Genomic DNA, 23,700 nt, shown 5'->3' with positions numbered 1-23,700 from the left:
TTCCTGTTGCTTCCTTCCGTTTGGAAGTCGGATGTTTGTAGGGGACTGCATACATATATATCTTTTTGACTGCGACAAACATTTCTCTACAGTAACATGTGTGCCTCAATCCTCAAGGCTAAGAAAGGGCGATATTCTCTAAAGGCCTGGTTCACACCTATGCAGGTTGAGGTTTTCCCTGTGTTTTTTGTCATACACGTTTGTGATGTGTTTTTAATGCGTTTCGGGGTGGCGTTTGTTGTCTTGCAGGAAAAACTAGCAAAAATGCAGCTGAGACATCAAAAACGCAAGCACTTTGTTTTTGATGCATTTCCATTGAAGTCTATGGAACCAAAAACCCAACCTGCTGCGGGAAAAAAAGTCTGACCATTTCCAAAAAAATGCTTGGTGCGTTTTTTGGGGAATATTTAGGGAAAGATGATTTGTGTTGGGAGCTGGTATTTTGTGAGAGGAGGAGATGGTTTGTGCTGGTGGGGTATTTCAGGAAAGAGAGGAAGTACTGGAGGGGAAGAATTTGTGTTAAGGAGGTGGAATTGGGGGGAAGAATGGGAAGGGACAATTAGTGCTGGGAACATTTGTGTTGTGGAGGTGAATTTGGTGGGAGGGGATTTGTACTTTGTACTGAAGGGGGGGGGGAATTAGTGCTTGGGAAGTTGGCTACTTGCAGCAAAGGATTAGCGCAAGGGGGGGGGAGCTGGGATTTGTGTAGGGCAAATGGAATTTGGAGTTACCCCCAGACGTGCCCCAGGTCTTTTACAACCATAGCAATGCCTCTGCATAGACGGGAGAGGAAAGCCTTTAATACAATAGCGCCATGCTCCAACACCCTTATACATGCTTAGATTATTATGATAAAACACTCAGCACAAGTTACCATATTTACCATATGCAAATATCTCCTATTATGCATCATAAAGTACATTTTGTAAAACAAAGTTGCTAGATTCATTATCACATACCTGCAACTGCTAAAGAATTTTAAGTATTCAGAAAAAAGCAAGAGTAAAAATGGAAGAAGAAAAACAAAAAACAAAAAAAAAAAACCAAACAAACATAGAAAAACTGCTTTCTTACATTCACTTGAGAATTGGTAAGGTTTTCATTTGCTTTTAGGTATACTTCGGGCCAAAAATTCTCAGTAGTCGGGTGCACACAAATCTAGCAATAAGGTAATGTGTATTTATCTTAAAAAGTATAACTAAAGGCAAAGCTATATTTATTCATTTTGAATGGAGTGAAGTGGGGTTAGAACCCCAGTCAGGTTTTCCTCTGACTTGCTGTTTTGGTTAGTGAAGTGAAATCTCCTCAATAAGACACAGATGGCAAAAAAGTCAAGAAAACTAGGCACAAAGGCCAGCACGTTTTTGAGTTGACTAAAAACTAGAACACTTAGGAGGTAATCATTTTGTAGGTGCTGCGCAAATTGTTGACACTACAGTGGAACCTCGGATTGTGAGTAACGCAGTTAACGAGCGTTTCGCAATACGAGCACTGTATTTTTAAAAATCGTAACTTGGTTTGCGAGTGTTGTCTCGCAAGATGAGCAAGATTCAGGCCAAAGCGGTGTGCAGTAGCGCTTTTGGCCTGAGGTGGGGGGGCGCCGGAGCCGAGCAGAGCCGAATGTCGCCGATCGCAGCCAATCAGTGCCATTCGGAAATGCACGGAAAGCCCCGAGGACACTTCGGCTGACCTCGGCAAATCTTGGGTAGGAAGTCTTTCCGAGGTCCGCCGAAGTGTGCTCGGGCCTTTTCGGCAGTTTCCGAGGCTCTCCGGCGCCCCCCCTGCCTCTGGCCGCATGCGTTATTGCATCCCATTGAAGTCGATGCGGAACAAAATTATTTTCGTTTCCATTGACTTCAATGGGAAAACTCGCTTTGATATGCAAGTACTTTGGATTACGAGCATTCTCCTGGAACGGATTATGCTCATAATTCGAGGTTCCACTGTATATACTAAGGCGGCCAAATGTTGCCAACCCAAGATTCTCACAGCCACTGGTCTGCCATGGTCATCTGCTGAGACAGGCCATACACCATATACCATACAATACTCCTTTATTAGAATTAACAGTATTGTAAAATTCGGTTATCTTAAACTGCTGATTGAAAAATAAAAAATAAAAATAAAAGCAGCCCTTATTTTGCTGACACTGACAGTGAAATAAAATAAACCCATATTGTGTCTTTCCTGCTACGTGACAATAAAACATCCCTGTTATCAGACACTTCTTTCCAGAGGCAACCGTGGATTTCCTTTAAGAATTCCCAGCACTTACTTGACAAATGGTTTGTTATTCACTTACAGCAAACTCTGTGCAGAAAGCTAAACATGCACTTGAAATAGATCGGTATGTTGTGAACCACTTTGTGAAAGGATTTTTAATTCTGTTCATACATTAAGCCAGTTTGAGATTCAGCTACCCCTGCCAGATGGCACAGCCAGAGAAAAAAAGCCAGCAAATCACCCGTGTACTGTCTGAGTTAGGTGCAAAGAAAAACGTGTAGAAATGCAGGGGTGTTCGATCTGAACATGTAACTCTTGTGGCTGGGAAGTAACAACTCCACGCTTCCTTTTGGATGTAGATTTCTCTTGGAAAGGACAGAACGAAGTAGGGCCAAACAACTAATTGATTATGAAGTTAATTGATTACTATTTTTATAACATAAGTAACATAATTGGATTAAAAAGAACTAAAATTAGCCCTCTATAGTACAAAAAGAGCAAATAATCACTACTGTAAATATTACTTTCACTGTTGCACAGTAAAAAAAACAAACCCCTTACAGTAGCGATTATTTGCTCTTTTTGTACTATGAAGGGCCAATTTTATTTTTTTTTTTAAGTCCATTATGTAACTATGTAGGTCTTAGGCCCGGTACCCACCCATTTGTTTTTTGGTGCTTTTTGCAGAAATGCACTACAGTTCATTTAACATTCACATCTATGCTTTTTTCAGCTGCTGCATATTTGGAGAGGGTCAAGGACCTTTTTCATCGCAAAACTGTGCTTTTTTGGTTCAATATACTTCATGGTATGGTATGCATAACATTTATTTGTATGCATGTAATGCGTTTTTGCAGCAATTTGTGTTTTTTAACCTTCCCAACAAATTGGCCAAAGTGACAGAGTACCACCACTCTATAAAAAGGAGACTACGGTTGGTTTATGAGGCGTGACAAGTAAAGCTTGTGAGTGCTGTAGTTCATCATCTTGGAACTGAGCAGTATGTGTTGAGGTGCAGATCTAACTGTTGACATGAATACTGGAAGGGTAAACTGTGCTTGCCGGGATCTCACTGGTGACCTGGATACTGGGTGTGCTATATAATGTGCCGTGTGGATATCCCTGATAACATGAATACTGGGTAGAGCTGAGTGTATAGATCTTCCCTGTGGACACTTGGGAGTAAAATATGTATGCTGTGTACTGCACTTAAAGCGGAGCTCCTCCTAAAAGGGGGAAGCTCCGCTTGCTCACTTCCCCCCACCCCACTCCCACATTTGGCACCTTTTGGGGGAGAGGATGGAGCAGAAACCTGTATTTTACAGGTACCCACTCCTACTGGTGCTGTGCTAATTTAACTGACAATTAGGTTATTTTTTTTACTTTTTGCTATTAAAACATATCTCATAAACAAAATTTTAAAAAATAAAGTTTCTTCAGAAATTTAGGCCACATTTTATTCTGCTACATGTCTTTGTTAAAAAAAAAAAAAAAAAATCCAAAAAAAAAAAAAGTATATTAATTGGTTTTGTGTGAAAATTATAGTATCTACAAACGTATAACACACACACACACACACACACACACACACACACACACACGTAAGCAAAAAGTAATTACGGAGCTATCAAAAATAAATGAAAAATTATATATGTGCAAAAAAGCAGCAACTTCCTGTTGCGCTAATCATCTGAAAGCTTGAATAAAATGAGCAAGAAATGACAATAAAGTCTATCCAATGTAGTGACATCAGCATGGAAATGACGAATAATACACCCAAAGAAACGTGATGTGAAAAGAAGAGATGACTTCCACCACTAGATTCACTTCCGTTTACCAACTCCTTATGATCTCCTATTATGGGAGATCACAAGCGCTTTTGGCTCAATACCCAGCCAGGCCCTTTAATGGACACAGCAATGGTCACAGCCACAGCGTCTTCATAGGCTTCCATCACTCATATAGAGCGCAATGATAAAAGAACCCCATGAAGAAATAAAAAGTTTCCATAGTGTAAAATCTTAGGGTATTTTAATAATAAAGAGCTGTAGTGCGCTCACAATTAAGTAGATAAAATAAAGCATGGAAACAAGTCGCCCGGCTCAAGATTGCAGCCCATCACTCTGGGACCTGTGCGAACATGGTGACGTCAGCACGTCGCCCCTCCCTACGCATTTCATTTCAAATGTCGTCCAGGGACACCACACATTCTGACACTGGTTAACTGACACTGACATCACCAGTGACACTAAGGCTCCATTCATATACTGTAGATGCGAATTAGATGCGTTTTGAATCGCATGACATGTAAATCAAGCTGGCTTTTTTGGGCCGGTTCACATCTGAGGAAAGGGGAAATGACTCCCCCTGAAATGCATCAACTTTCCAACCATTTGGTCCTAGGAAGAGTTTCAATGCATCCAGCTGGAGTTTATCAGCATTGCTTGATGTTTTTATCAGCATGTGAATATCAATGTCTTTTTGTATTCAAAAATTTTCGCACCCTCCTGTGTGTTTCTGCAACTCTTTTTATGTCATTCTGTAGACAAATTTCAAAACTACTATGGCTCGTTTTAAAATCGAAGTGTGACAAAACCAGATTTTTCAATTTTATCCCCCAGAACTATGTATAGAATTCTAGGCCAATATACATGCAAAGATAATCGTCTTTTACATAAGACTCAGAAGAAACAACTTAATCTACAAAAGACACAATCCCTTCTCCAGAGTTAAACACTCATCCTGATAATACCATTAGGTAGACAAGCTCATTAAATGCGTAATAAAAATACAAACACAGTGAGCTAAACAGGAAAGGTGGCAGAGATAGGCTGGGAAGAACACACAGAATTTGAATGCTCGTGTGCCAGTTATCACCATCAGGAAAAAATCATTCTAATTGTGTACATCAACTATTCAGTGTATATTGGGCAAGCTGCCAACAGTAAAACGGTTGTGCTTTTATTTACCTTTTTACATCAACAAAGAAAAAAGGGCCAATACCATCATTTTCCCACTAAGTATATAAATATTTGGTTTACATCAGACTATAACCACTTGTCGCCACACAGGTACATCGCCCGACTTTGAGTGGTTATACCAGGAAGTCTTCTGCAGCTGCATCATCTTTTTTTTTTTTTTTTTTTTTAGTGCCAGCAGAGCACTTTCTTGTAAAAGCAATCTTAGGGGCAAAATAGTGGCTGGATTGCTTTTACAAGCGGTGGTAGACTCTGGTATGTATGGGGCACAATCACCTTATGCCATTCAGACATTAAAGTGGAGATCCACCCATCGGAGCTGCATCGAGGTCCCCAAGAAGTTCGCCCCCCTCCTCCTTCCCCCGATGCCGGGCCATTCACACAGCGCGATTCGTGCATGAGCAGTAGGGAATCTTCACTGCCGGTTTCCCTTACAAGGAATGGCAGAGGCCGCACCTGAGAACCAATTAAAAAGTCAGCTGGAGTGCCGACATTGTTGGATCCCTGGACAGGTTAAGTGTCCTAATATTAAAAGTCAGCAGCTACAGTATTTGTAGCTGCTGACTTAATTTTTTGGTGGTGGTGGGGGGTGGGGGGGCTGGATCTCCGCTTTAAAGCAGATCTATACCGCATATGAGCACCACAAACCAAAAACAATATTAAATTATATGTTGTAATATTCAAAGTAAACTCCCCCACCCATCCATGTCTTTCTTTGCTTTATTTTGTTGAGAAATCACTTTGAAAAACACCCCCCTGGTATTTCTGGCTGTAGCCATCTGGAGTAAGGGCAAATGATTCATGTAGCATTTACTTCCTGAATTCCATCTGCCCTTAGCTCAAGCATGAATGCAGGAGAGTGTGCTTAGCTGAGAAAAACCCTCCTCCTCTCCCGAAGACTCCTGGGATGTATGACATAACTTACCTAGGCAAGAAAACAGGAAGCAACTGAATAAATGTAATAAAAAAAATAAAAAAAAAAGTTTAAAACAAGCAACTATGATCTATTTACTAATGCTAGCAGCATGAGAATTAAAAATAGACAATGTTGATTGGAGAGTAAAGTTCCACTTTAAAGTGATTGTAAAGGCTCGCTTTTTTTTTTTTTTTTTTAAATAACAAACATGTTATACTTACCTGCTCTGTGCAGTTGGTACACAGAGTACCCCAGATCCTCCTCTTCTCGGGTCCCTCTTTACTGCTCCTAGCCCCTCCCTCCTTTGAGTGCCCCATTGCCAGCAGCTTGTTACAGGTTGTCACTCAACCCAAGTCAGAGCCCTGTGTATCCATTCAGACATGGAGCCCCAATCTGGCCCGCCCCCTCTCTGCCCTGATTAGCTGACTTTGATTGACAGCCATTGTTCTGTATCAGCCAATCAGGAGGAGTGTTTGGATGGCTGAGGGGATCGTGGACAATGCTGGAGAGAGGAAGAGGTCAGGTAGGTAACTGGGGGGTGCTGGGAGGCTTCTATACACAGAAGTTTTTTTATCTTAAACTTATAGAATGTATAAAGATAAAAAAAAACTTCTGCCTTTACAACTTCTTTTAAGGGCACACACACACACCTTTTTTTTTTCCCCCTTTTTTAAGCCTGTAAATGCAGTTCTATGTCAGCCTATGTGGCCAAGTACACATAGGCTTTTACAGGCATATTTGAAGAGAAACAGAATACAGACAGAAAAAAAAAAATCCATCCATCAAAAAGGTACATTCGGAGAGGAACTTAGGCATAATTTACGAGCGTATGCATGTACAGTTGTGCTCATAAGTTTAAATACCCTGGTAGAATTTATGATTTCTTGGCCATTTTTCAGAGAATATAAATAACACAAAAGCATTTTTCATTCATGGTTAGTGTTTGCCTGAAGCCATTTATCATCAATCAACTGTGTTTACTCTTTTTAAATCATAATGACAACAAAAACTACCCAAATGACCCTGATCAAAAGTTTACATACCCCAGTTCTTAATACCGTGTATTGTCTTTAACATCAATGACAGCTTGAAGTCTTTTGTGGATGAGGTTCTCTATCTTCTCAGATGGCTGCCCATTCCTCTTGGCAAAAAGCCTGCAGTTCCTGTAAATTCTTGGGCTGTCTTGCATGAACTGCACGTTTGAGATCTCCCCAGAGTGGCTCAATGATATTAAGGTCAGGAGACTAAGATGGCCACTCCAGAACCTTCACTTTATTCTGCTGTAGCCAATGACAGGTCGACTTGGCCTTGTGTTTTGGATCCTTGTCATGTTGGAATGTCCAAGTACGTCCCATGCGCAGCTTCCTGGCTGATGAATGCAAATGTTTCTCCATCATTTTTTGATAACATACTGCCATCAATTTGGACCAAATTTCTTGTGCCTTTGTAGCTCACACATCCCCAAAACTTCAGCGAACCACCTCCGTACCTTTCATCATAGGCCTTGTTGACTCCTCTCCATATGTAGCGTTTATGGTTGTGGCCAAAAAGCTCAATTTTGGTCTCATTACTCCAAATGACTTTGTGCCAGAAGGTTTGAGGCTTGTCTCTGCACTGTTTGGCGTATTGTAAGTGGGATACTTTGTGGCATTTGCATAGTAATGGCTTTCTTCTGGCGACTCGACCATGCAGTCCATCTTTCTTCAAGTGCCTCCTTATTGTGCATCTTGAAACAGCCACACCACATGTTTTCAGAGAATCCTGTATTTAACCTGAAGTTATTTGTGGGTTTTTCTTTGCATCCCAAACAATTTTCCTGGCAGTTGTGGCTGAAATTTTTGTTGGTCTACCTGACTGTGGTTTGGTTTCAACAGAACCCCTCATTTTCCACTTCTTGATTAGAGTTTGAACATTGCAAATAGGCATTCTCAATTCCTTGGATATAAGGAGTCCAGAAACTCACTGACCTTTTATACACACACACACACACACACACACACACACACAGGTGAGGATGATTACCTTTAATAGCTATTCAAACCCCTTTATGTCAACTTGTGTGCATGTTATCAGGCAAAAAATATCAGGGTATATAAGCTTTTGATCAGGGTCATTTGGGTAGTTTCTGTTGTCATTATGATATAAAAAAAATATGAGTAAACACAGTTGATTGATAATAAATGGCTTCAGCCAAACACTAACCATGAGTGAAAGAAATTTTTTTGTTTTATCATTCATATTCTCTGAAAAATGGCCAAGAAATCATAAATTCTGCCAGGGTATGTAAACTTATGAGCACAACTGTAACTGTATTCCAATGGCCAGAATAAATTAATATTTTGACCAACAGAATGCATTTCAATGCCATATGTACATAAATGTGCATGCATATGCAAAATTAGAGGCAAAGGCAGAAAAAAAAAAATTCAACATGTATTCATACACTCATGTACCTTATAAAGCTTTTCACATAGATAGGAACACCTACACAAATATATGTAGTAAAGAAACTAAAAAGCCAACAATATGGTCATATGACAAGATAATTTTTTCTTACATAGATTAATAATATTAAAAATGAGCATTTATTCTCAGAACAAGCAGCTGCTCTCACAAAGAATTCCCACATAAGACTAGTTATCCCCATCAGATAATTTAAGCAGTGAACTGAGGGCATTAGAGTTGTCATAACCTTGTACATCATATCATATGGTGCATGCACGACTGACTGACTGCTACCCACAGCAACCTACAACTTGGACCTACTGTATGTAAAAAGGCACAATCTGAAAAAAAATAGAATCTTTTCAAAAGAAACTTTCAGAAGAAAATGTATATGAACACTTAAAAAAGCCATGAGAACAATCTTATTTAAAATGATCACTACAGGTATTTTACAATTTTAAAGAAAACTTGTCAGCACTGGGCTTTTTGCAAGATCTGAATGCTTCTTTATAAGAGATGTATGGGATTAGCTTTTTTTTGTGAATCATACTTACCTAGCCAGATGCAGCATTGGTCCAATGCTGCAGCTGTCCCCTGCCGGCTCTAACACTGAAAACTGAGCGATCAAACACAGCCGATCACTCGGTTCTCACAGCTCTGCGAGCAGAGAGCTGGTGACTTCCCGCTTCCACCACTCTCTGCTCTGTCTCCCCCCCCACCCACCCCCGCACGCTCACTGGAGCGCTGGGCTGTGGAGGGGGCGGGAGCGGCCGGCTCAGGCATGTGGACGGATCCCAACAATATGGTCCCAAGCCTTCGCTGTCTGCTGAAAGCTAAAAACGGGTCACTGGAGTGCAAAGCTAACTGCACTCCTGTGATCCACAATAGTACAGCCAAACGAGCTTTGGATATACTTCTTTAACAATTCAACTGTGCAGGCTTAAAATGTAAAAGTTACCAAATCTCCTTTTTTAGCAAATTTTTATTTTTTAGTTTTGCCTCTGCCTGAACCCTTAGAGAATAGATTACGAAAAGGAAACAGACTGTTCACTTCGCAAGAAAATTTTCCCTTAACTTAGCAAATGGGGTTTCATTGCAAAGAATACCCAATCATGTTCATGTACAAGGAAAATTAAAAAACCATGACTCTCGCTTACACATGATTGGATGGTGGAAGTCAGCAGAGCTTCACCTCATTCACCAAGTGAAGGGAAAATTCCCTCGTAAAGTGAAAAGCCTATTTGCCTTTAGTAAATCAACCCTTTAGCCTAGGTTCACACATATGCGAACACAGACATTGCATGTGATTCGCACCCGCATTGCTGTGCAGATCACATATGATGTCTATGCAAAGCGAGTTCAGCCCTGCACCTTTTTTGTGCGACTCCAATGCACAAAAAGGGTCCAGGGACTTTTTCCCCCGCAGTGGAATCGTATCGCATGGGTGTTTACACCCATGCAATCTGATACCTGACCGAATCCACAGTTCACACTGCGATCTGTGAACGGATCTGGTGCGTGTCATGAACACTGTATTGACACTGCAGCAGTTCGTAAAGGGCAGTGTGAACTGTCTTCAGGAGGGATGCGATGCCGAAACCAGCAATGGAATCACGCTGGTTCCTGCATCGCTATAGTGTGAACCCAGGCTTAAGGTCATTACACACATGCAATCTTGACACTGATGAAAAATCACCATTGCCAGGATCCTAAGAGACACTGGACTAGTCTCTATAGAATCACTTTTGTGCAAGTGGGGCCCATGATGTCAGACGTACACTATATACAAAGTGCAGGGTTTCTCTCTCTCTCTGATTATGGAGATCTATCCATGCCATAAGTGTATGCGCTTCCAGGAGTCACTGAGAGCAAAAGCTTCTGTGTTTGCAAGTGACAGCAGGGAGTGAAGGGTGAGAGCCGTAGGTGACAGAACAAAGTCCCGCCATGTTCCAGCTGCAAAACTGGGTGCAAGGGTCACGTGACAAGGTCTGGAGGGCTGAATTTGGCCCATGGGTCTTGTGTTTGACATATGTAGCCTAGAGTTTTCCACTGATGAAAAAAAGGACGGTAACCTCTAAGATATTTACATTTTATAAATATGTTAAAGTATATGTGGACCCCTTACCCTGTAAAAAACCACATCTGTGTAAAAATTGAAACGAAAGGCAAAATATTTGTGTACATGTGTATAGTTTAAAAAATGTGGTGTTGGTGGAGAAACCGCATAACACTGGACTGTGCAAAAGGGGGGGGGGTGGGGTCGTGTCAATAGACATCTTAGCCATTGGAAGAAAGGCAAGTTGTACTCCTAGCTAGGGTTGCCACCTCATCCCTTTAAGCCCGAACACATGACTTACACAGGTTCTGAGGCCAATTTAATGCAGATTAGACACCACGTGAGTTTACCTACCACTTTATTCAGCCACAGAACCTGTTTAATTAATATGTGTTCGGGTTTAAATGGATGAGGTGGCAACCCTACTCCTTGCACAGCCAGAAAACTCACCACGCTGAGATGGATGTGCTCTTATGCTTAGCGTGGTCAGTTTGAAATAGGTAAGCAGGGGACCGCTAGGAACACCGTGCAGTTCACACAAAGGAAGCAGGGCCCTCCGATTCCTTCTGTATTTATTTGTATTGTAACTGTACTATCTGCTCTTATGTTGTAAAGCACTGCACACGCTGTTGGTGCTATATAAATCCTGAATAATAATAATAATAAAGTAAGCAATGCAAAGCAAACAGGACTTTTTAAACACAAGTACATGGTACAACATACACCTATCAGGAATATGAAATGCTGGGGTAACATTCTTTAATTGGTATCAAGTAATTTTGGTTCTTGCTCTTTCACAAATTTTCTTGAAGTGCAATATGACCCAATCAAGAGGGCAAAATTGTTAGAAGAATATAAAACTAGAAAGGGTTACAAAAAGAGTTCTAACTAATTATTCTTTCCATAGTCCATAGTTCTGAAGATAGGTTGATAAAATAGGAAGACATTTTGCAAAGATCAGTGCAAAGCTAAGTTGTACCACTGTAAGGGCCGGTTCATACTGCTGTGATGCGGGAACCCTGCAAATCCACTGCAGGTTCCCACATCGCATGTTTCCAGGCGGCAGTTCACACTGCCCTATGGAACTGCTGGGAGTGTTAAGTAAAAGTTAATGACACCACCAAATCAGTTCGCATATCGCAGTGCGATCTGCAAACTCGGACAGGAATCGGATCGCATGGGTGACAACACCCATGCAATCCGATTCTGCTGCGGACAAAAAAAAAAAAAAAGGGTCCTGTGCAAGTTTGATGCAAATTCAGCCATATGATCTTTATGGCTGAAATCACATCGCACAGAGATCGCATATGATTTTCACTGCAGTGTGGTGCGAATCACATCCGACTCTGAAATCGCACTAGTGTGAACTGGCCCTTAATCAGCGAACAAAAATCCTATGGAGACAGCTAAGAATCTTTAGGCATACCTTGCATTTGATAACATTTCTATTTATGAATCTACGGCATGGGGATGTAAAATGCGTGCGCTATTACGTTCTAAAAAATATTTGAGTGTAACAGAAAATCACATATACATGAATGCAAAATCTTGAAAATTTCTAACATCAGGTCTTATACTTATTTCTGAACCTGGAGGAAATGTATGCTAAAAAACTAGAATCGCATAATATTATTTATCCGTCTATCTATCCATCTATCTAAAAACAATACCAGGTCCTCCCCCTCCCCCAATAAAGTTGTTTATGTGGTGTGAGCACTGAACTATATCATGTATGAAAAACACGCTCCTTCTAGAACAATTCTACTTTTATCCTGCGATGTATGTATAAACCCACATGGACACGAGCACACAGACACATTTTTGTTTTGTTTTGTTGAACTAACCATCTGCTCAGCAGCAAGAAGTCTCAAAGCTTGTGTGGCTGTCTCAGGTGCAGGATCTGCCTAAACATTCAAGCATCTTATTATTAGATGGATACTCCAGCTGCAAGATGTTTAGGAAAGATTTCTGCCCTAGGAAGACAAATGAGTGAGAAGAAAGAAGCAGAGAATAATATCTCTGCTGGACATGGATGGGAGGGTGTCAGAACTCAGCAGGGAAAAGTAGCCTCATAACTATGAAACTCAGTAAATAAACTGTTTATACTGAGTCATGTGTGCAAGTGGGGTGTGTTAAGGGTGCTGGTACACAAGAGTTTTAATCACTTAATATCACCAAATTGCAAATGTCAAAAGAGTATTGTACTGTTAAGCAATGAAGAAAATCACAAATGTAGTTCAAGCCCTTCTTTAATCTGAATTTTCTGGAGGAACACTGAACATTATAAATATTTTAACAGTTTCAACCTTGTATGTTGATCTTGAGCAAGATTTTTTTTACATTGTATGGAAAAATACAAACACAGTAAAAAAAAAAACAAACAAAAAAAAAGGACTCCCCCAATATACAGTTCAGCTACTTTATCTATCTAGCAAAGGTAAAGGCTGTAGAATGTTTACTGGAAATGTTCAAAAGGAGCATAAAATAGAAACTCACAAGGATTGCATATAAATACAAAACAAATAAAGGAAATCAAGGCAATGGTAACAAAAAAGAAAATAGTTTGAGGCAAGGTAAAAAATGTAACTTGAGGATAAATAATAATAAAAAAAATAAAAAACAAGCCAACATTGCTTGAAATGTAATAAGCCCCTAGGGAGGATTACACAATCTACTTACCTCTTTATACCACTAAGAGTGATATTCCCTCTGGAGAAGTATTGATTTGCATGCAGAGAAAAATGCAATCAGGCAACGACGAGACAGTATTAATCTTTGCTAAATCCACACCCAGAACCAGAAAAAAAGCCAGTCCCTCCCTAAACAATAGCTCACCCACATTGCAAAAAGCCCTTCTCAAGCAAATATTTCATCAAGTCACCTCCGGTGCACACACTTCCTTTTTTTCTCTCTAGTCTCTAAATTCATATTATTTACTGGTGTAGTAAGGAAACCGCATACTATGCAAAAGTCTTCAGAGTGTTACCACTACACAAAACAACAATATTCGGACTTAATCACAAAGCACTATCATAGTAGGCCATAATAGTAAAACAAAAATAAGGTAAATCTGACAACTAGTTTCATCATCTGCCAGTACACATGACATGCTTAAAAAGGAAAAGAATAACTGCTGTGGCCTGGCCTTCATATCAGAATTTAACTCAATCACCTGCACTATTAACAAAAAGTAAATGGTGTAATATACTCTTTTCAGGTCACAAAATACTAGGTAGGCAGATAACATAAGCTGTCTATAGCTGTGAGAGTGTAGTCATTTGTGCTAGGGATGCACCGAATGGGTTTTTTGGTGCTGAAACAATACCAAAAATAAATCTTCCTTTATCTCAAAAACCGAAACAGATACCAAAACAACACCGACACCGAAAGTGACTGTTTTTAAAAATATTTTTATACAGGAGATGGTCAGAGACTGGCGACATGGTACAATAGAGGATCAGAGACTGGCGACATGGTACAGGAGATGGTCAGAGACTGGCGACATGGTACAGGAGACGGTCAGAGACTGGGGACATGGTACAGGAGATGGTCAGAGACTGGCGACATGGTACAATAGAGGATCAGAGACTGGCGACATGGTACAGGAGATGGTCAGAGACTGGGGACATGGTACAGGAGACGGTCAGAGACTTTGGACATGGTACAGGAGACGGTCAGAGACTGGGGACATGGTACAGGAGACGGTCAGAGACTGGGGACATGGTACAGGAGACGGTCAGAGACTTTGGACATGGTACAGGAGACGGTCAGAGACTGGGGACATGGTACAGGAGACGGTCAGAGACTGGGGACATGGTACAGGAGACGGTCAGAGACTTTGGACATGGTACAGGAGATGGTCAGAGACTGGGGACATGGTACAGGAGATGGTCAGAGACTATGGACATGGTCAGAGAGTCAGACTGCGGACATGATACAAGAGATCAATGCAGCTTCACCAGTGCCCGTCAGATGCAGCCAGCCAGTGTCCCCATTGCAGCCAGTGTCCCCCAGTAGGGCAGCCAGTGAAGGGAGAGGAGAGCCGCCGCCTGTTTGATTACAGCACCAGGAACATCACAGCTTTCATTTCGTCAATCCTGGGACTGGTGACCTGTCTATCAAAGTGCCCGGACAAGGGGGAGGGGCTGTATGTGACGGCACGTAGCGGGGAACACACAGCTATTGAAATGAAAGCTGTGATGTTCCCGGTGCTGTAATCAAACAGGCGGCGGCTCTCCTCTCTTCTACGATATAGGAAGCCCCCCTGATAGGCAGCACCAGGGGCGGAGGCGGAGCAACCCACGTCCCCCTCCATTTTCGGCGCCAGTATCGGCAAGAATTCTCTTTTGGCTTTTTGCCAAAAGGGCCATTTTCGGCCGATATGTTTCGGTGGCCGAAATTTCGATGCATCCCTAATTTGTGCAATACATGATCTGACCATATTCAGCAATAACTCCACAGCACTCTATGACCTTGTAATATCGGCATCAGAGAGAACCCACAAACACGAGATGCTCACCTGACTGGTGACTATAAGCTCCTTGTACCTTAACCACTTGCCGACCGCCTAACGTAGATATACGTCGGCAGAGTGGCACGGGCAGGCAGAATCACGTATATATACGTGATCTGCCTCCCGCGGGCGGGGGGTCCGATCGGACCCCCCCCCGGTGCCAGCGGCGGTCGGCATCTGACTGGGAGCATCGGGAGGCGAGGGGGAGACCATCCGATTGTGGCCCCCCCCTCGCGATCGCTCCCAGCCAATGGGAATCCTCCTCTGCCTGTGTGTAGTTTCACACAGGCAGAGGATGTGATGTCATCTCTCCTCGGTCTGGCAGTTTCCGTCCAGCGCCGAGGAGAGAAGACATGTAAGTGCACACAACACAAACACACACAGTAGAACATGCCAGGCATACCTTACACCCCCGATCCCCCCCCGATCGCCCCCCGATCCCCCCCCCAATCACCCCCCCCCCCGTCACAAACTGACATTAGCAGTATTTTTTTTTTTTTTTTTCTGATTACTGCATAGTGTCAGTTTGTGACAGTTACAGTGTTAGGGCAGTGAGTGTTAGGCCCCCTTTAGGTCTAGGATACCCCCCTAACCCCCCCTAATAAAGTTTTAACCCCTTGATCACCCCCCGTCACCAGTGTCACTAAGCGATCATTTTTCTGATCGCTGTATTAGTGTCGCTGGTGACGCTAGTTAGTGAGGTAAATATTTAGGTTTGCCGTCAGCGTTTTATAGCGACAGGGACCCCCATATACTACCTAATAAATGTTTTAACCCCTTGATTGCCCCCTAGTTAACCCTTTCACCACTGATCACCGTATAACTGTTACGGGTGACGCTGGTTAGTTCGTTTATTTTTTATAGTGTCAGGGCACCCGCCGTTTATTACCGAATAAAAGTTTAGCCCCCTGATCGCCCGGCGGTGATATGCGTCGCCCCAGGCAGCGTCAGATTAGCGCCAGTACCGCTAACACCCACGCACGCAGCATACGCCTCCCTTAGTGGTATAGTATCTGTACGGATCAATATCTGATCCGATCAGATCTATACTAGCGTCCCCAGCAGTTTAGGGTTCCCAAAAACGCAGTGTTAGCGGGATCAGCCCAGATACCCGCTAGCACCTGCGTTTTGCCCCTCTGCCCGGCCCACCCAAGTGCAGTATCGATCGATCACTGTCACTTACAAAACACTAAACGCATAACTGCAGCGTTCGCAGAGTCAGGCCTGATCCCTGCGATCGCTAACAGTTTTTTTGGTAGCGTTTTGGTGAACTGGCAAGCACCAGCCCCAAGCAGTGTCAGGTTAGCGCCAGTACCGCTAACACCCACGCACGCAGCATACGCCTCCCTTAGTGGTATAGTATCTGATCGGATCAATATCTGATCCGATCAGATCTATACTAGCGTCCCCAGCAGTTTAGGGTTCCCACAAACGCAGTGTTAGCGGGATCAGCCCAGATACCTGCTAGCACCTGCGTTTTGCCCCTCCGCCCGGCCCAGCCCACCCAAGTGCAGTATCGATCGATCACTGACACTTACAAAACACTAAACGCATAACTGCAGCGTTCGCAGAGTCAGGCCTGATCCTTGCGATCGCTAACAGTTTTTTTGGTAGCGTTTTGGTGAACTGGCAAGCACCAGCGGCCTAGTACACCCCGGTCGTAGTCAAACCAGCACTGCAGTAACACTTGGTGACGTGGCGAGTCCCATAAGTGCAGTTCAAGCTGGTGAGGTGGCAAGCACAAGTAGTGTCCCGCTGCCACCAAGAAGACAAACACAGGCCCGTCGTGCCCATAGTGCCCTTCCTGCTGCATTCGCCAATCCTAATTGGGAACCCACCGCTTCTGCAGCGCCCGTACTTCCCCCATTCACATCCCCAACCAAATGCAGTCGGCTGCATGAGAGGCATTTTCTTTATGTCCTCCCGAGTACCCCTACCCAACGAACCCCCAAAAAAGATGTCGTGTCTGCAGCAAGCGCGGATATAGGCGTGACACCCTCTGTTATTGTCCCTCCTGTCCTGACAATCCTGGTCTTTGCATTGGTGAATGTTTTGAACGCTACCATTCACTAGTTGAGTATTAGCGTAGGGTACAGCATTGCACAGACTAGGCACACTTTCACAGGGTCTCCCAAGATGCCATCGCATTTTGAGAGACCCGAACCTGGAACCGGTTACAGTTATAAAAGTTAGTTACAAAAAAAAGTGTAAAAAAAAAAAAAAAAACACATACAAAAATATAAAATAAAAAAAAATAGTTGTCGTTTTATTGTTCTCTCTCTCTCTCTATTCTCTCTCTATTGTTCTGCTCTTTTTTACTGTATTCTATTCTGCAATGTTTTATTGTTATTATGTTTTATCATGTTTGCTTTTCAGGTATGCAATTTTTTATACCTTACCGTTTACTGTGCTTTATTGTTAACCATTTTTTTGTCTTCAGGTACGCCATTCACGACTTTGAGTGGTTATACCAGAATGATGCCTGCAGGTTTAGGTATCATCTTGGTATCATTCTTTTCAGCCAGCGGTCGGCTTTCATGTAAAAGCAATCCTAGCGGCTAATTAGCCTCTAGACTGCTTTTACAAGCAGTGGGAGGGAATGCCCCTCCCCCCCAACGTCTTCCGTGTTTTTCTCTGGCTCTCCTGTCTCAACAGGGAACCTGAAAATGCAGCCGGTGATTCAGCCAGCTGACCATAGAGCTGATCAGAGACCAGAGTGGCTCCAAACATCTCTATGGCCTAAGAAACCGGAAGCTACGAGCATTTTATGACTTAGATTTCGCCGGATGTAAACAGCGCCATTGGGAAATTGGGAAAGCATTTTATCACACCGATCTTGGTGTGGTCAGATGCTTTGAGGGCAGAGGAGAAATCTAGGGTCTAATAGACCCCAATTTTTGCAAAAAAGAGTACCTGTCACTACCTATTGCTATGATAGGGGATATTTACATTCCCTGAGATAACAATAAAAATGATTAAAAAAAAAAAAAATGAAAGGAACAGTTTAAAAATAAGATAAAAAAATAATAATAATAAAGAAAAAAAAAAAAAAAAAAAAAAAAAAGCACCCCTGTCCCCCCTGCTCTCGCGCTAAGGCGAACGCAAGCGTCGGTCTGGCGTCAAATGTAAACAGCAATTGCACCATGCATGTGAGGTATCGCCGCGAAGGTCAGATCGAGGGCAGTAAGTTTAGCAGTAGACCTCCTCTGTAAATCTAAAGTGGTAACCTGTAAAGGCTTTTAAAGGCTTTTAAAAATGTATTTAGTTTGTCGCCACTGCACGTTTGTGCGCAATTTTAAAGCATGTCATGTTTGGTATCCATGTACTCGGCCTAAGATCATCTTTTTTATTTCATCAAACATTTGGGCAATATAGTGTGTTTTAGTGCATTAAAATGTACAAAAGTGTGTTTTTTCCCCAAAAAATGCGTTTGAAAAATCGCTGCGCAAATACTGTGTGAAAAAAAAAAATGAAACACCCACCATTTTAATCTGTAGGGCATTTGCTTTAAAAAAAATATATAATGTTTGGGGGTTCAAAGTAATTTTCTTGCAAAAAAAAATTATTTTTTTATGTAAACAATAAGTGTCAGAAAGGGCTTTGTCTTCAAGTGGTTAGAAGAGTGGGTGATGTGTGACATAAGCTTCTAGATGTTGTGCATAAAATGCCAGGACAGTTCAAACCCCCCCCAAATGACCCCATTTTGGAAAGTAGACACCCCAAGCTATTTGCTGAGAGTCATGTTGAGTCCATGGAATAATTTATATTGTGACACAAGTTGCGGGAAAGAGACAATTTTTTATTTTTTTTATTTTTTTTTGCGCAAAGTTGTCACTAAATGATATATTGCTCAAACATGCCATGGGAATATGTGAAATTACACCCCAAAATACATTCTGCTGCTTCTCCTGAGTATGGGGATACCACATGTGTGAGACTTTTTGGGAGCCTAGCCGCGTACGGGACCCCGAAAACCAAGCACCGCCTTCAGGCTTTCTAAGGCCGTAAATTTTTGATTTCACTCTTCACTGCCTATCACAGTTTCGGAGGCCATGGAATGCCCAGGTGGCAAAAAAACCCCCCAAATGACCCCATTTTGGAAAGTAGACACCCCAAGCTATTTGATGAGAGGTATAGTGAGTATTTTGCAGACCTCACTTTTTGTCACAATGTTTTGAAAATTGAAAAAAGAAAAAAAAAAAATTTTTTTTCTCGTCTTTCTTTATTTTCAAAAACAAATGAGAGCTGCAAAATACTCACCATGCCTCTCAGCAAATAGCTTGGGGTGTCTACTTTCCAAAATGGGGTCATTTGGGGGGGGTTTGTGCCACCTGGGCATTCCATGGCCTCCGAAACTGTGATAGGCAGTGAGGAGTAAAATCAAAAATGTACGCCCTTAGAAATCCTGAAGGCAGTGCTTGGTTTTCGGGGCCCCGTACGCGGCTAGGCTCCCAAAAAGTCCCACACATGTGGTATCCCCATACTCAGGAGAAGCAGCTAAATGTATTTTGGGGTGCAATTCCACATATGCCCATGGCCTGTGTGAGCAATATATCATTTAGTGACAACTTTGTGCAAAAAAAAAAAAAAAAAATTGTCACTTTCCCGCAACTTGTGTCAAAATATAAAACATTCCATGGACTCAACATGCCTCAAAGCAAATAGCTTGGGGTGTCTACTTTCCAAAATGGGGTCATTTGGGGGGGTTTTATGTCATCTGGGCATTTTATGGCCTTCAAAACTGTGATAGGTAGTGAGGAGTAAAATCAAAAATGTACGCCCTTAGAAATCCTGAAGGCAGTGATTGGTTTTCGGGGCCCCGTACGCGGCTAGGCTCCCAAAAAGTCCCACACATGTGGTATCCCCATACTCAGGAGAAGCAGCTAAATGTATTTTGGGGTGCAATTCCACATATGCCCATGGCCTGTGTGAGCAATATATCATTTAGTGACAACTTTTTGTAATTTTTTTTTTTTTTTTTTTTTTTTGTCATTGTTCAATCACTTGGGACAAAAAAAATGAATATTCAATGGGCTCAACATGCCTCTCAGCAAATTCCTTGGGGTGTCTACTTTCCAAAATGGGGTCATTTGTGGGGGTTTTGTACTGCCCTGCCATTTTAGCACCTCAAGAAACGACATAGGCAGTCATAAATTAAAGGCTGTGTAAATTCCAGAAAATGTACCCTAGTTTGTAGACGCTATAACTTTTGCGCAAACCAATAAATATACACTTGACATTTTTTTTTACCAAAGACATGTGGCCGAATACATTTTGGCCTAAATGTATGACTAAAATTGAGTTTATTGGATTTTTTTTAGAACAAAAAGTAGAAAATATCATTTTTTTTCAAAATTTTCGGTCTTTTTCCGTGTATAGCGCAAAAAATAAAAACGGCAGAGGTGATCAAATACTATCAAAAGAAAGCTCTATTTGTGGGAAGAAAAGGACGCAAATTTCGTTTGGGTACAGCATTGCATGACCGCGCAATTAGCAGTTAAAGCGACGCAGTGCCGAATTGTAAAAAGTGCTCTGGTCAGGAAGGGGGTAAAACCTTCCGGGGCTGAAGTGGTTAAGGCCCCTTTCACGCTGATCAGTTTTTCAGGTGGACCCATTCGGACCATCCATTGCTCTCTACGGAGCAGCGGATGTCAACTGACATGTCCGTTGACACCTGCCAACAACCGATCCGGTCTGCTAAAAACAGACAGACAGATGGGGATCTCTTCCTCATCTGTCTGGCAGATAGGTTCGGATGACAGTTGAATGGAAATGGACAGGTGGCCCATTTCCATCCGACTGCCCATAGAGGACAGCGAGCTGCGTCCATGTCAGACCTGTCATCCACCTGCTCAGCATGGATCACCAGACAGATCCCCATGTTGAGCAGGCCAGTCCGCTGGCAGCCTCCACCGGTGTGAAAGGGGCCTTAAAGGCCAAATAATAAATGCACATATTCTTTCAGAAAAAAACTTGCATTTATTATTTTTTCTTGCAGGAATCTGGAAAGTATTGCACCCGTGATCAGTAGATGATGGGTGCATTGTAAGCTCCTGTAGACATGTCCTCTGGCTTTCAGCCCATATCGCTGTACAGCCATTCTGTTTGAAAGCTGGGGGACATATCTTTGGACTATGAGAGCGTTCACCAATGCCCCCAGCAGTCCACTGCAACTACAAGTCTGGCAGATGGTACTTGTAGTTTGAATGAATGGCGTGGCTGTGTGGGTGGAGCTGCACTGTTTTTGATAAGGGGTTACGATTGTGGGGAGAGGCACTTCTACCCATTATGGGGAGGGGGATTCAGGGGGAGAGGGGGAAGGAGCTGGAACATGTAACATTATTGCTGCAGAGGTGAACTTATCCTTTAGGCCTCATGCACACCGGTTTATTGTAAAACTTCCTGACAGAAGAAAATTAGCGTCATAAACTCACCCGTGGACACATGGGCTAACATGCAGGGGGAAAAAAAAAAAAAAAGGCAGACGCCCCTAGGACCAGCTGTAAAATAACGTCCAGTGCGCATGAGGCCTTAAACCCCAAAATCAAAATCTACACCATATACAGTGAAATACAGTATACTTACAGACCACCCACCTTTACCTGCCTGTCTGCAGGTAAAACCAAGAGCAGTTATCTCTACATGGCTGATGCACAGCTTTAAAGTGGAAGTTCAGCCAAAAATTAACTCTAAGACCCCTTTCACACTAAAACGGTGCTGGCGTTAACAGTGGAGCGCCGCTAGTTTTAGCGGGCCTTTACCGCTGTTATAGCGGCACTTTTCAGCCGCTAGCGGGGTGCATTTAACCATTTTACCCCCGGACCATTATGCTGCCTAAGGACCAGAGGTCTTTTTCCAATTTGGCACTGCGTCGCTTTAACTGCTAATTGCACGGTCATGCAATGCTGTACCCAAACGAAATTTGCGTCCTTTTCTTCCCACAAATAGAGCTTTCTTTTGATGGTATTTGATCACCTCTGCAGTTTTTATTTTTTGCGCTATAAACGGAAAAAGACCAAAAATTTTGAAAAAAAAATATTATTTTCTACTTTTTGTTATAAAAAAAATCCAATAAACTAAATTTTAGTCATACATTTAGGCCAAAATGTATTCGGCCACATGTCTTTGGTAAAAAAAAATGTCAATAATCTTATATTTATTGGTTTGCGCAAAAGTTATAGCGTCTACAAACTAGGGTACATTTTCTGGAATTTACACAGCTTTTAGTTTATGACTGCCTATGTCATTTCTTTAGGTACTAAAATGGCAGGGCAGTACAACCCCCCCCCCCCCCCCCAAATGACCCCATTTTGGAAAGTAGACACCAAGGAAATTGCTGAGAGGCATGTTGAACCCATCGAATATTTATTTTTTTTGTCCCAAGTGATTGAATAATGACAAAAAAAAAAAAATATTTACAAAAAGTTGTCACTAAATGATATATTGCTTACACAGGCCATGGGCATATGTGGAATTGCACCCCAAAATACATTCAGCTGCTTCTCCTGAGTATGGGGATACCACATGTGTAGGACTTTTTGGGAGCCTAGCCGCGTACGGGGCCCCGAAAACCAATCACCGCCTTCAGGATTTCTAAGGGCGTAAATTTTTGATTTCACTCCTCACTACCTATCACAGTTTTGAAGGCCATAAAATGCCCAGATGGCACAAACCCCCCCAAATGACCCCATTTTGGAAAGTAGACACCCCAAGCTATTTGCTGAGAGGCATGTTGAGTCCATGGAATATTTTATATTTTGACACAAGTTGCGGGAAAGTGACACATTTTTTTTTTTTGCACAAAGTTGTCACTAAATGATATATTGCTCACACAGGCCATGGGCATATGTGGAATTGCACCCCAAAATACATTTAGCTGCTTCTCCTGAGTATGGGGATACTACATGTGTGGGACTTTTTGGGAGCCTAGCCATGTACGGGGCCCAGAAAACCAATCACTGCCTTCAGGATTTCTAAGGGTGTAAATTTTTGATTTCACTCTTCACTGCCTATCACAGTTTCGGAGGCCATGGAATGCCCAGGTGGCACAAAACCCCCCCAAATGACCCTATTTTGGAAAGTAGACACCCCAAGCTATTTGCATGGTGAGTATTTTGCAGCTCTCATTTGTTTTTGAAAATGAAGAAAGACAAGAAAAAACTTTTTTTTTTTCTTTTTTCAATTTTCAAAACTTTGTGACAAAAAGTGAGGTCTGAAAAATACTCACTATACCTCTCAGCAAATAGCTTGGGGTGTCTACTTTCCAAAATGGGGTCATTTGGGGGGGTTTTGTGCCACCTGGGCATTCCATGGCCTCCGAAACTGTGATAGGCAGTTAAGAGTGAAATCAAAAATTTACGCCCTTAGAAAGCCTGAAGGCGGTGCTTGGTTTTCGTCACCAAGTGTTACTGCAGTGCTGGTTTGACTACGACCGGGGTGTACTAGGCCGCTGGTGCTTGCCAGTTCACCAAAACGCTACCAAAAAAAACTGTTAGCGATCGCAGGGATCAGGCCCGACTCTGCTAGCGACTGAAGAAAGGGTTAATAGCACACGTGTTGCGGCGTTTCT

General features: G+C 42.4%; 1 protein-coding gene across 17 annotated transcripts in view; it reads right to left on the bottom strand.

Moving 5' to 3' along the window:
* Nucleotides 1-23,700, bottom strand: part of EPB41 (erythrocyte membrane protein band 4.1) — a 294,248-nt gene that overhangs the window by 237,672 nt on the left and 32,876 nt on the right. For 4 of the 17 annotated variants that reach the window (XM_073615548.1, XM_073615550.1, XM_073615551.1 and 1 more), the window contains exon 1: nucleotides 13,298-13,456. The exons of 2 other annotated variants lie outside the window; for them this stretch is intronic. The gene's annotated coding sequence lies outside the window, so the exon portion shown is untranslated. Of the gene's footprint in view, nucleotides 1-13,297; nucleotides 13,468-23,700 lie in introns of those variants that run through there. 11 more of the 17 variants (XM_073615539.1, XM_073615545.1, XM_073615542.1 and 8 more) reach the window with 6 other exon arrangements.

This window comes from Aquarana catesbeiana, linkage group LG02 (assembly GCF_042186555.1).
Source record: "Aquarana catesbeiana isolate 2022-GZ linkage group LG02, ASM4218655v1, whole genome shotgun sequence".
Classification (NCBI taxonomy): domain Eukaryota; kingdom Metazoa; phylum Chordata; class Amphibia; order Anura; family Ranidae; genus Aquarana; species Aquarana catesbeiana.
This window is presented reverse-complemented; position numbering and strand designations above follow the sequence as displayed.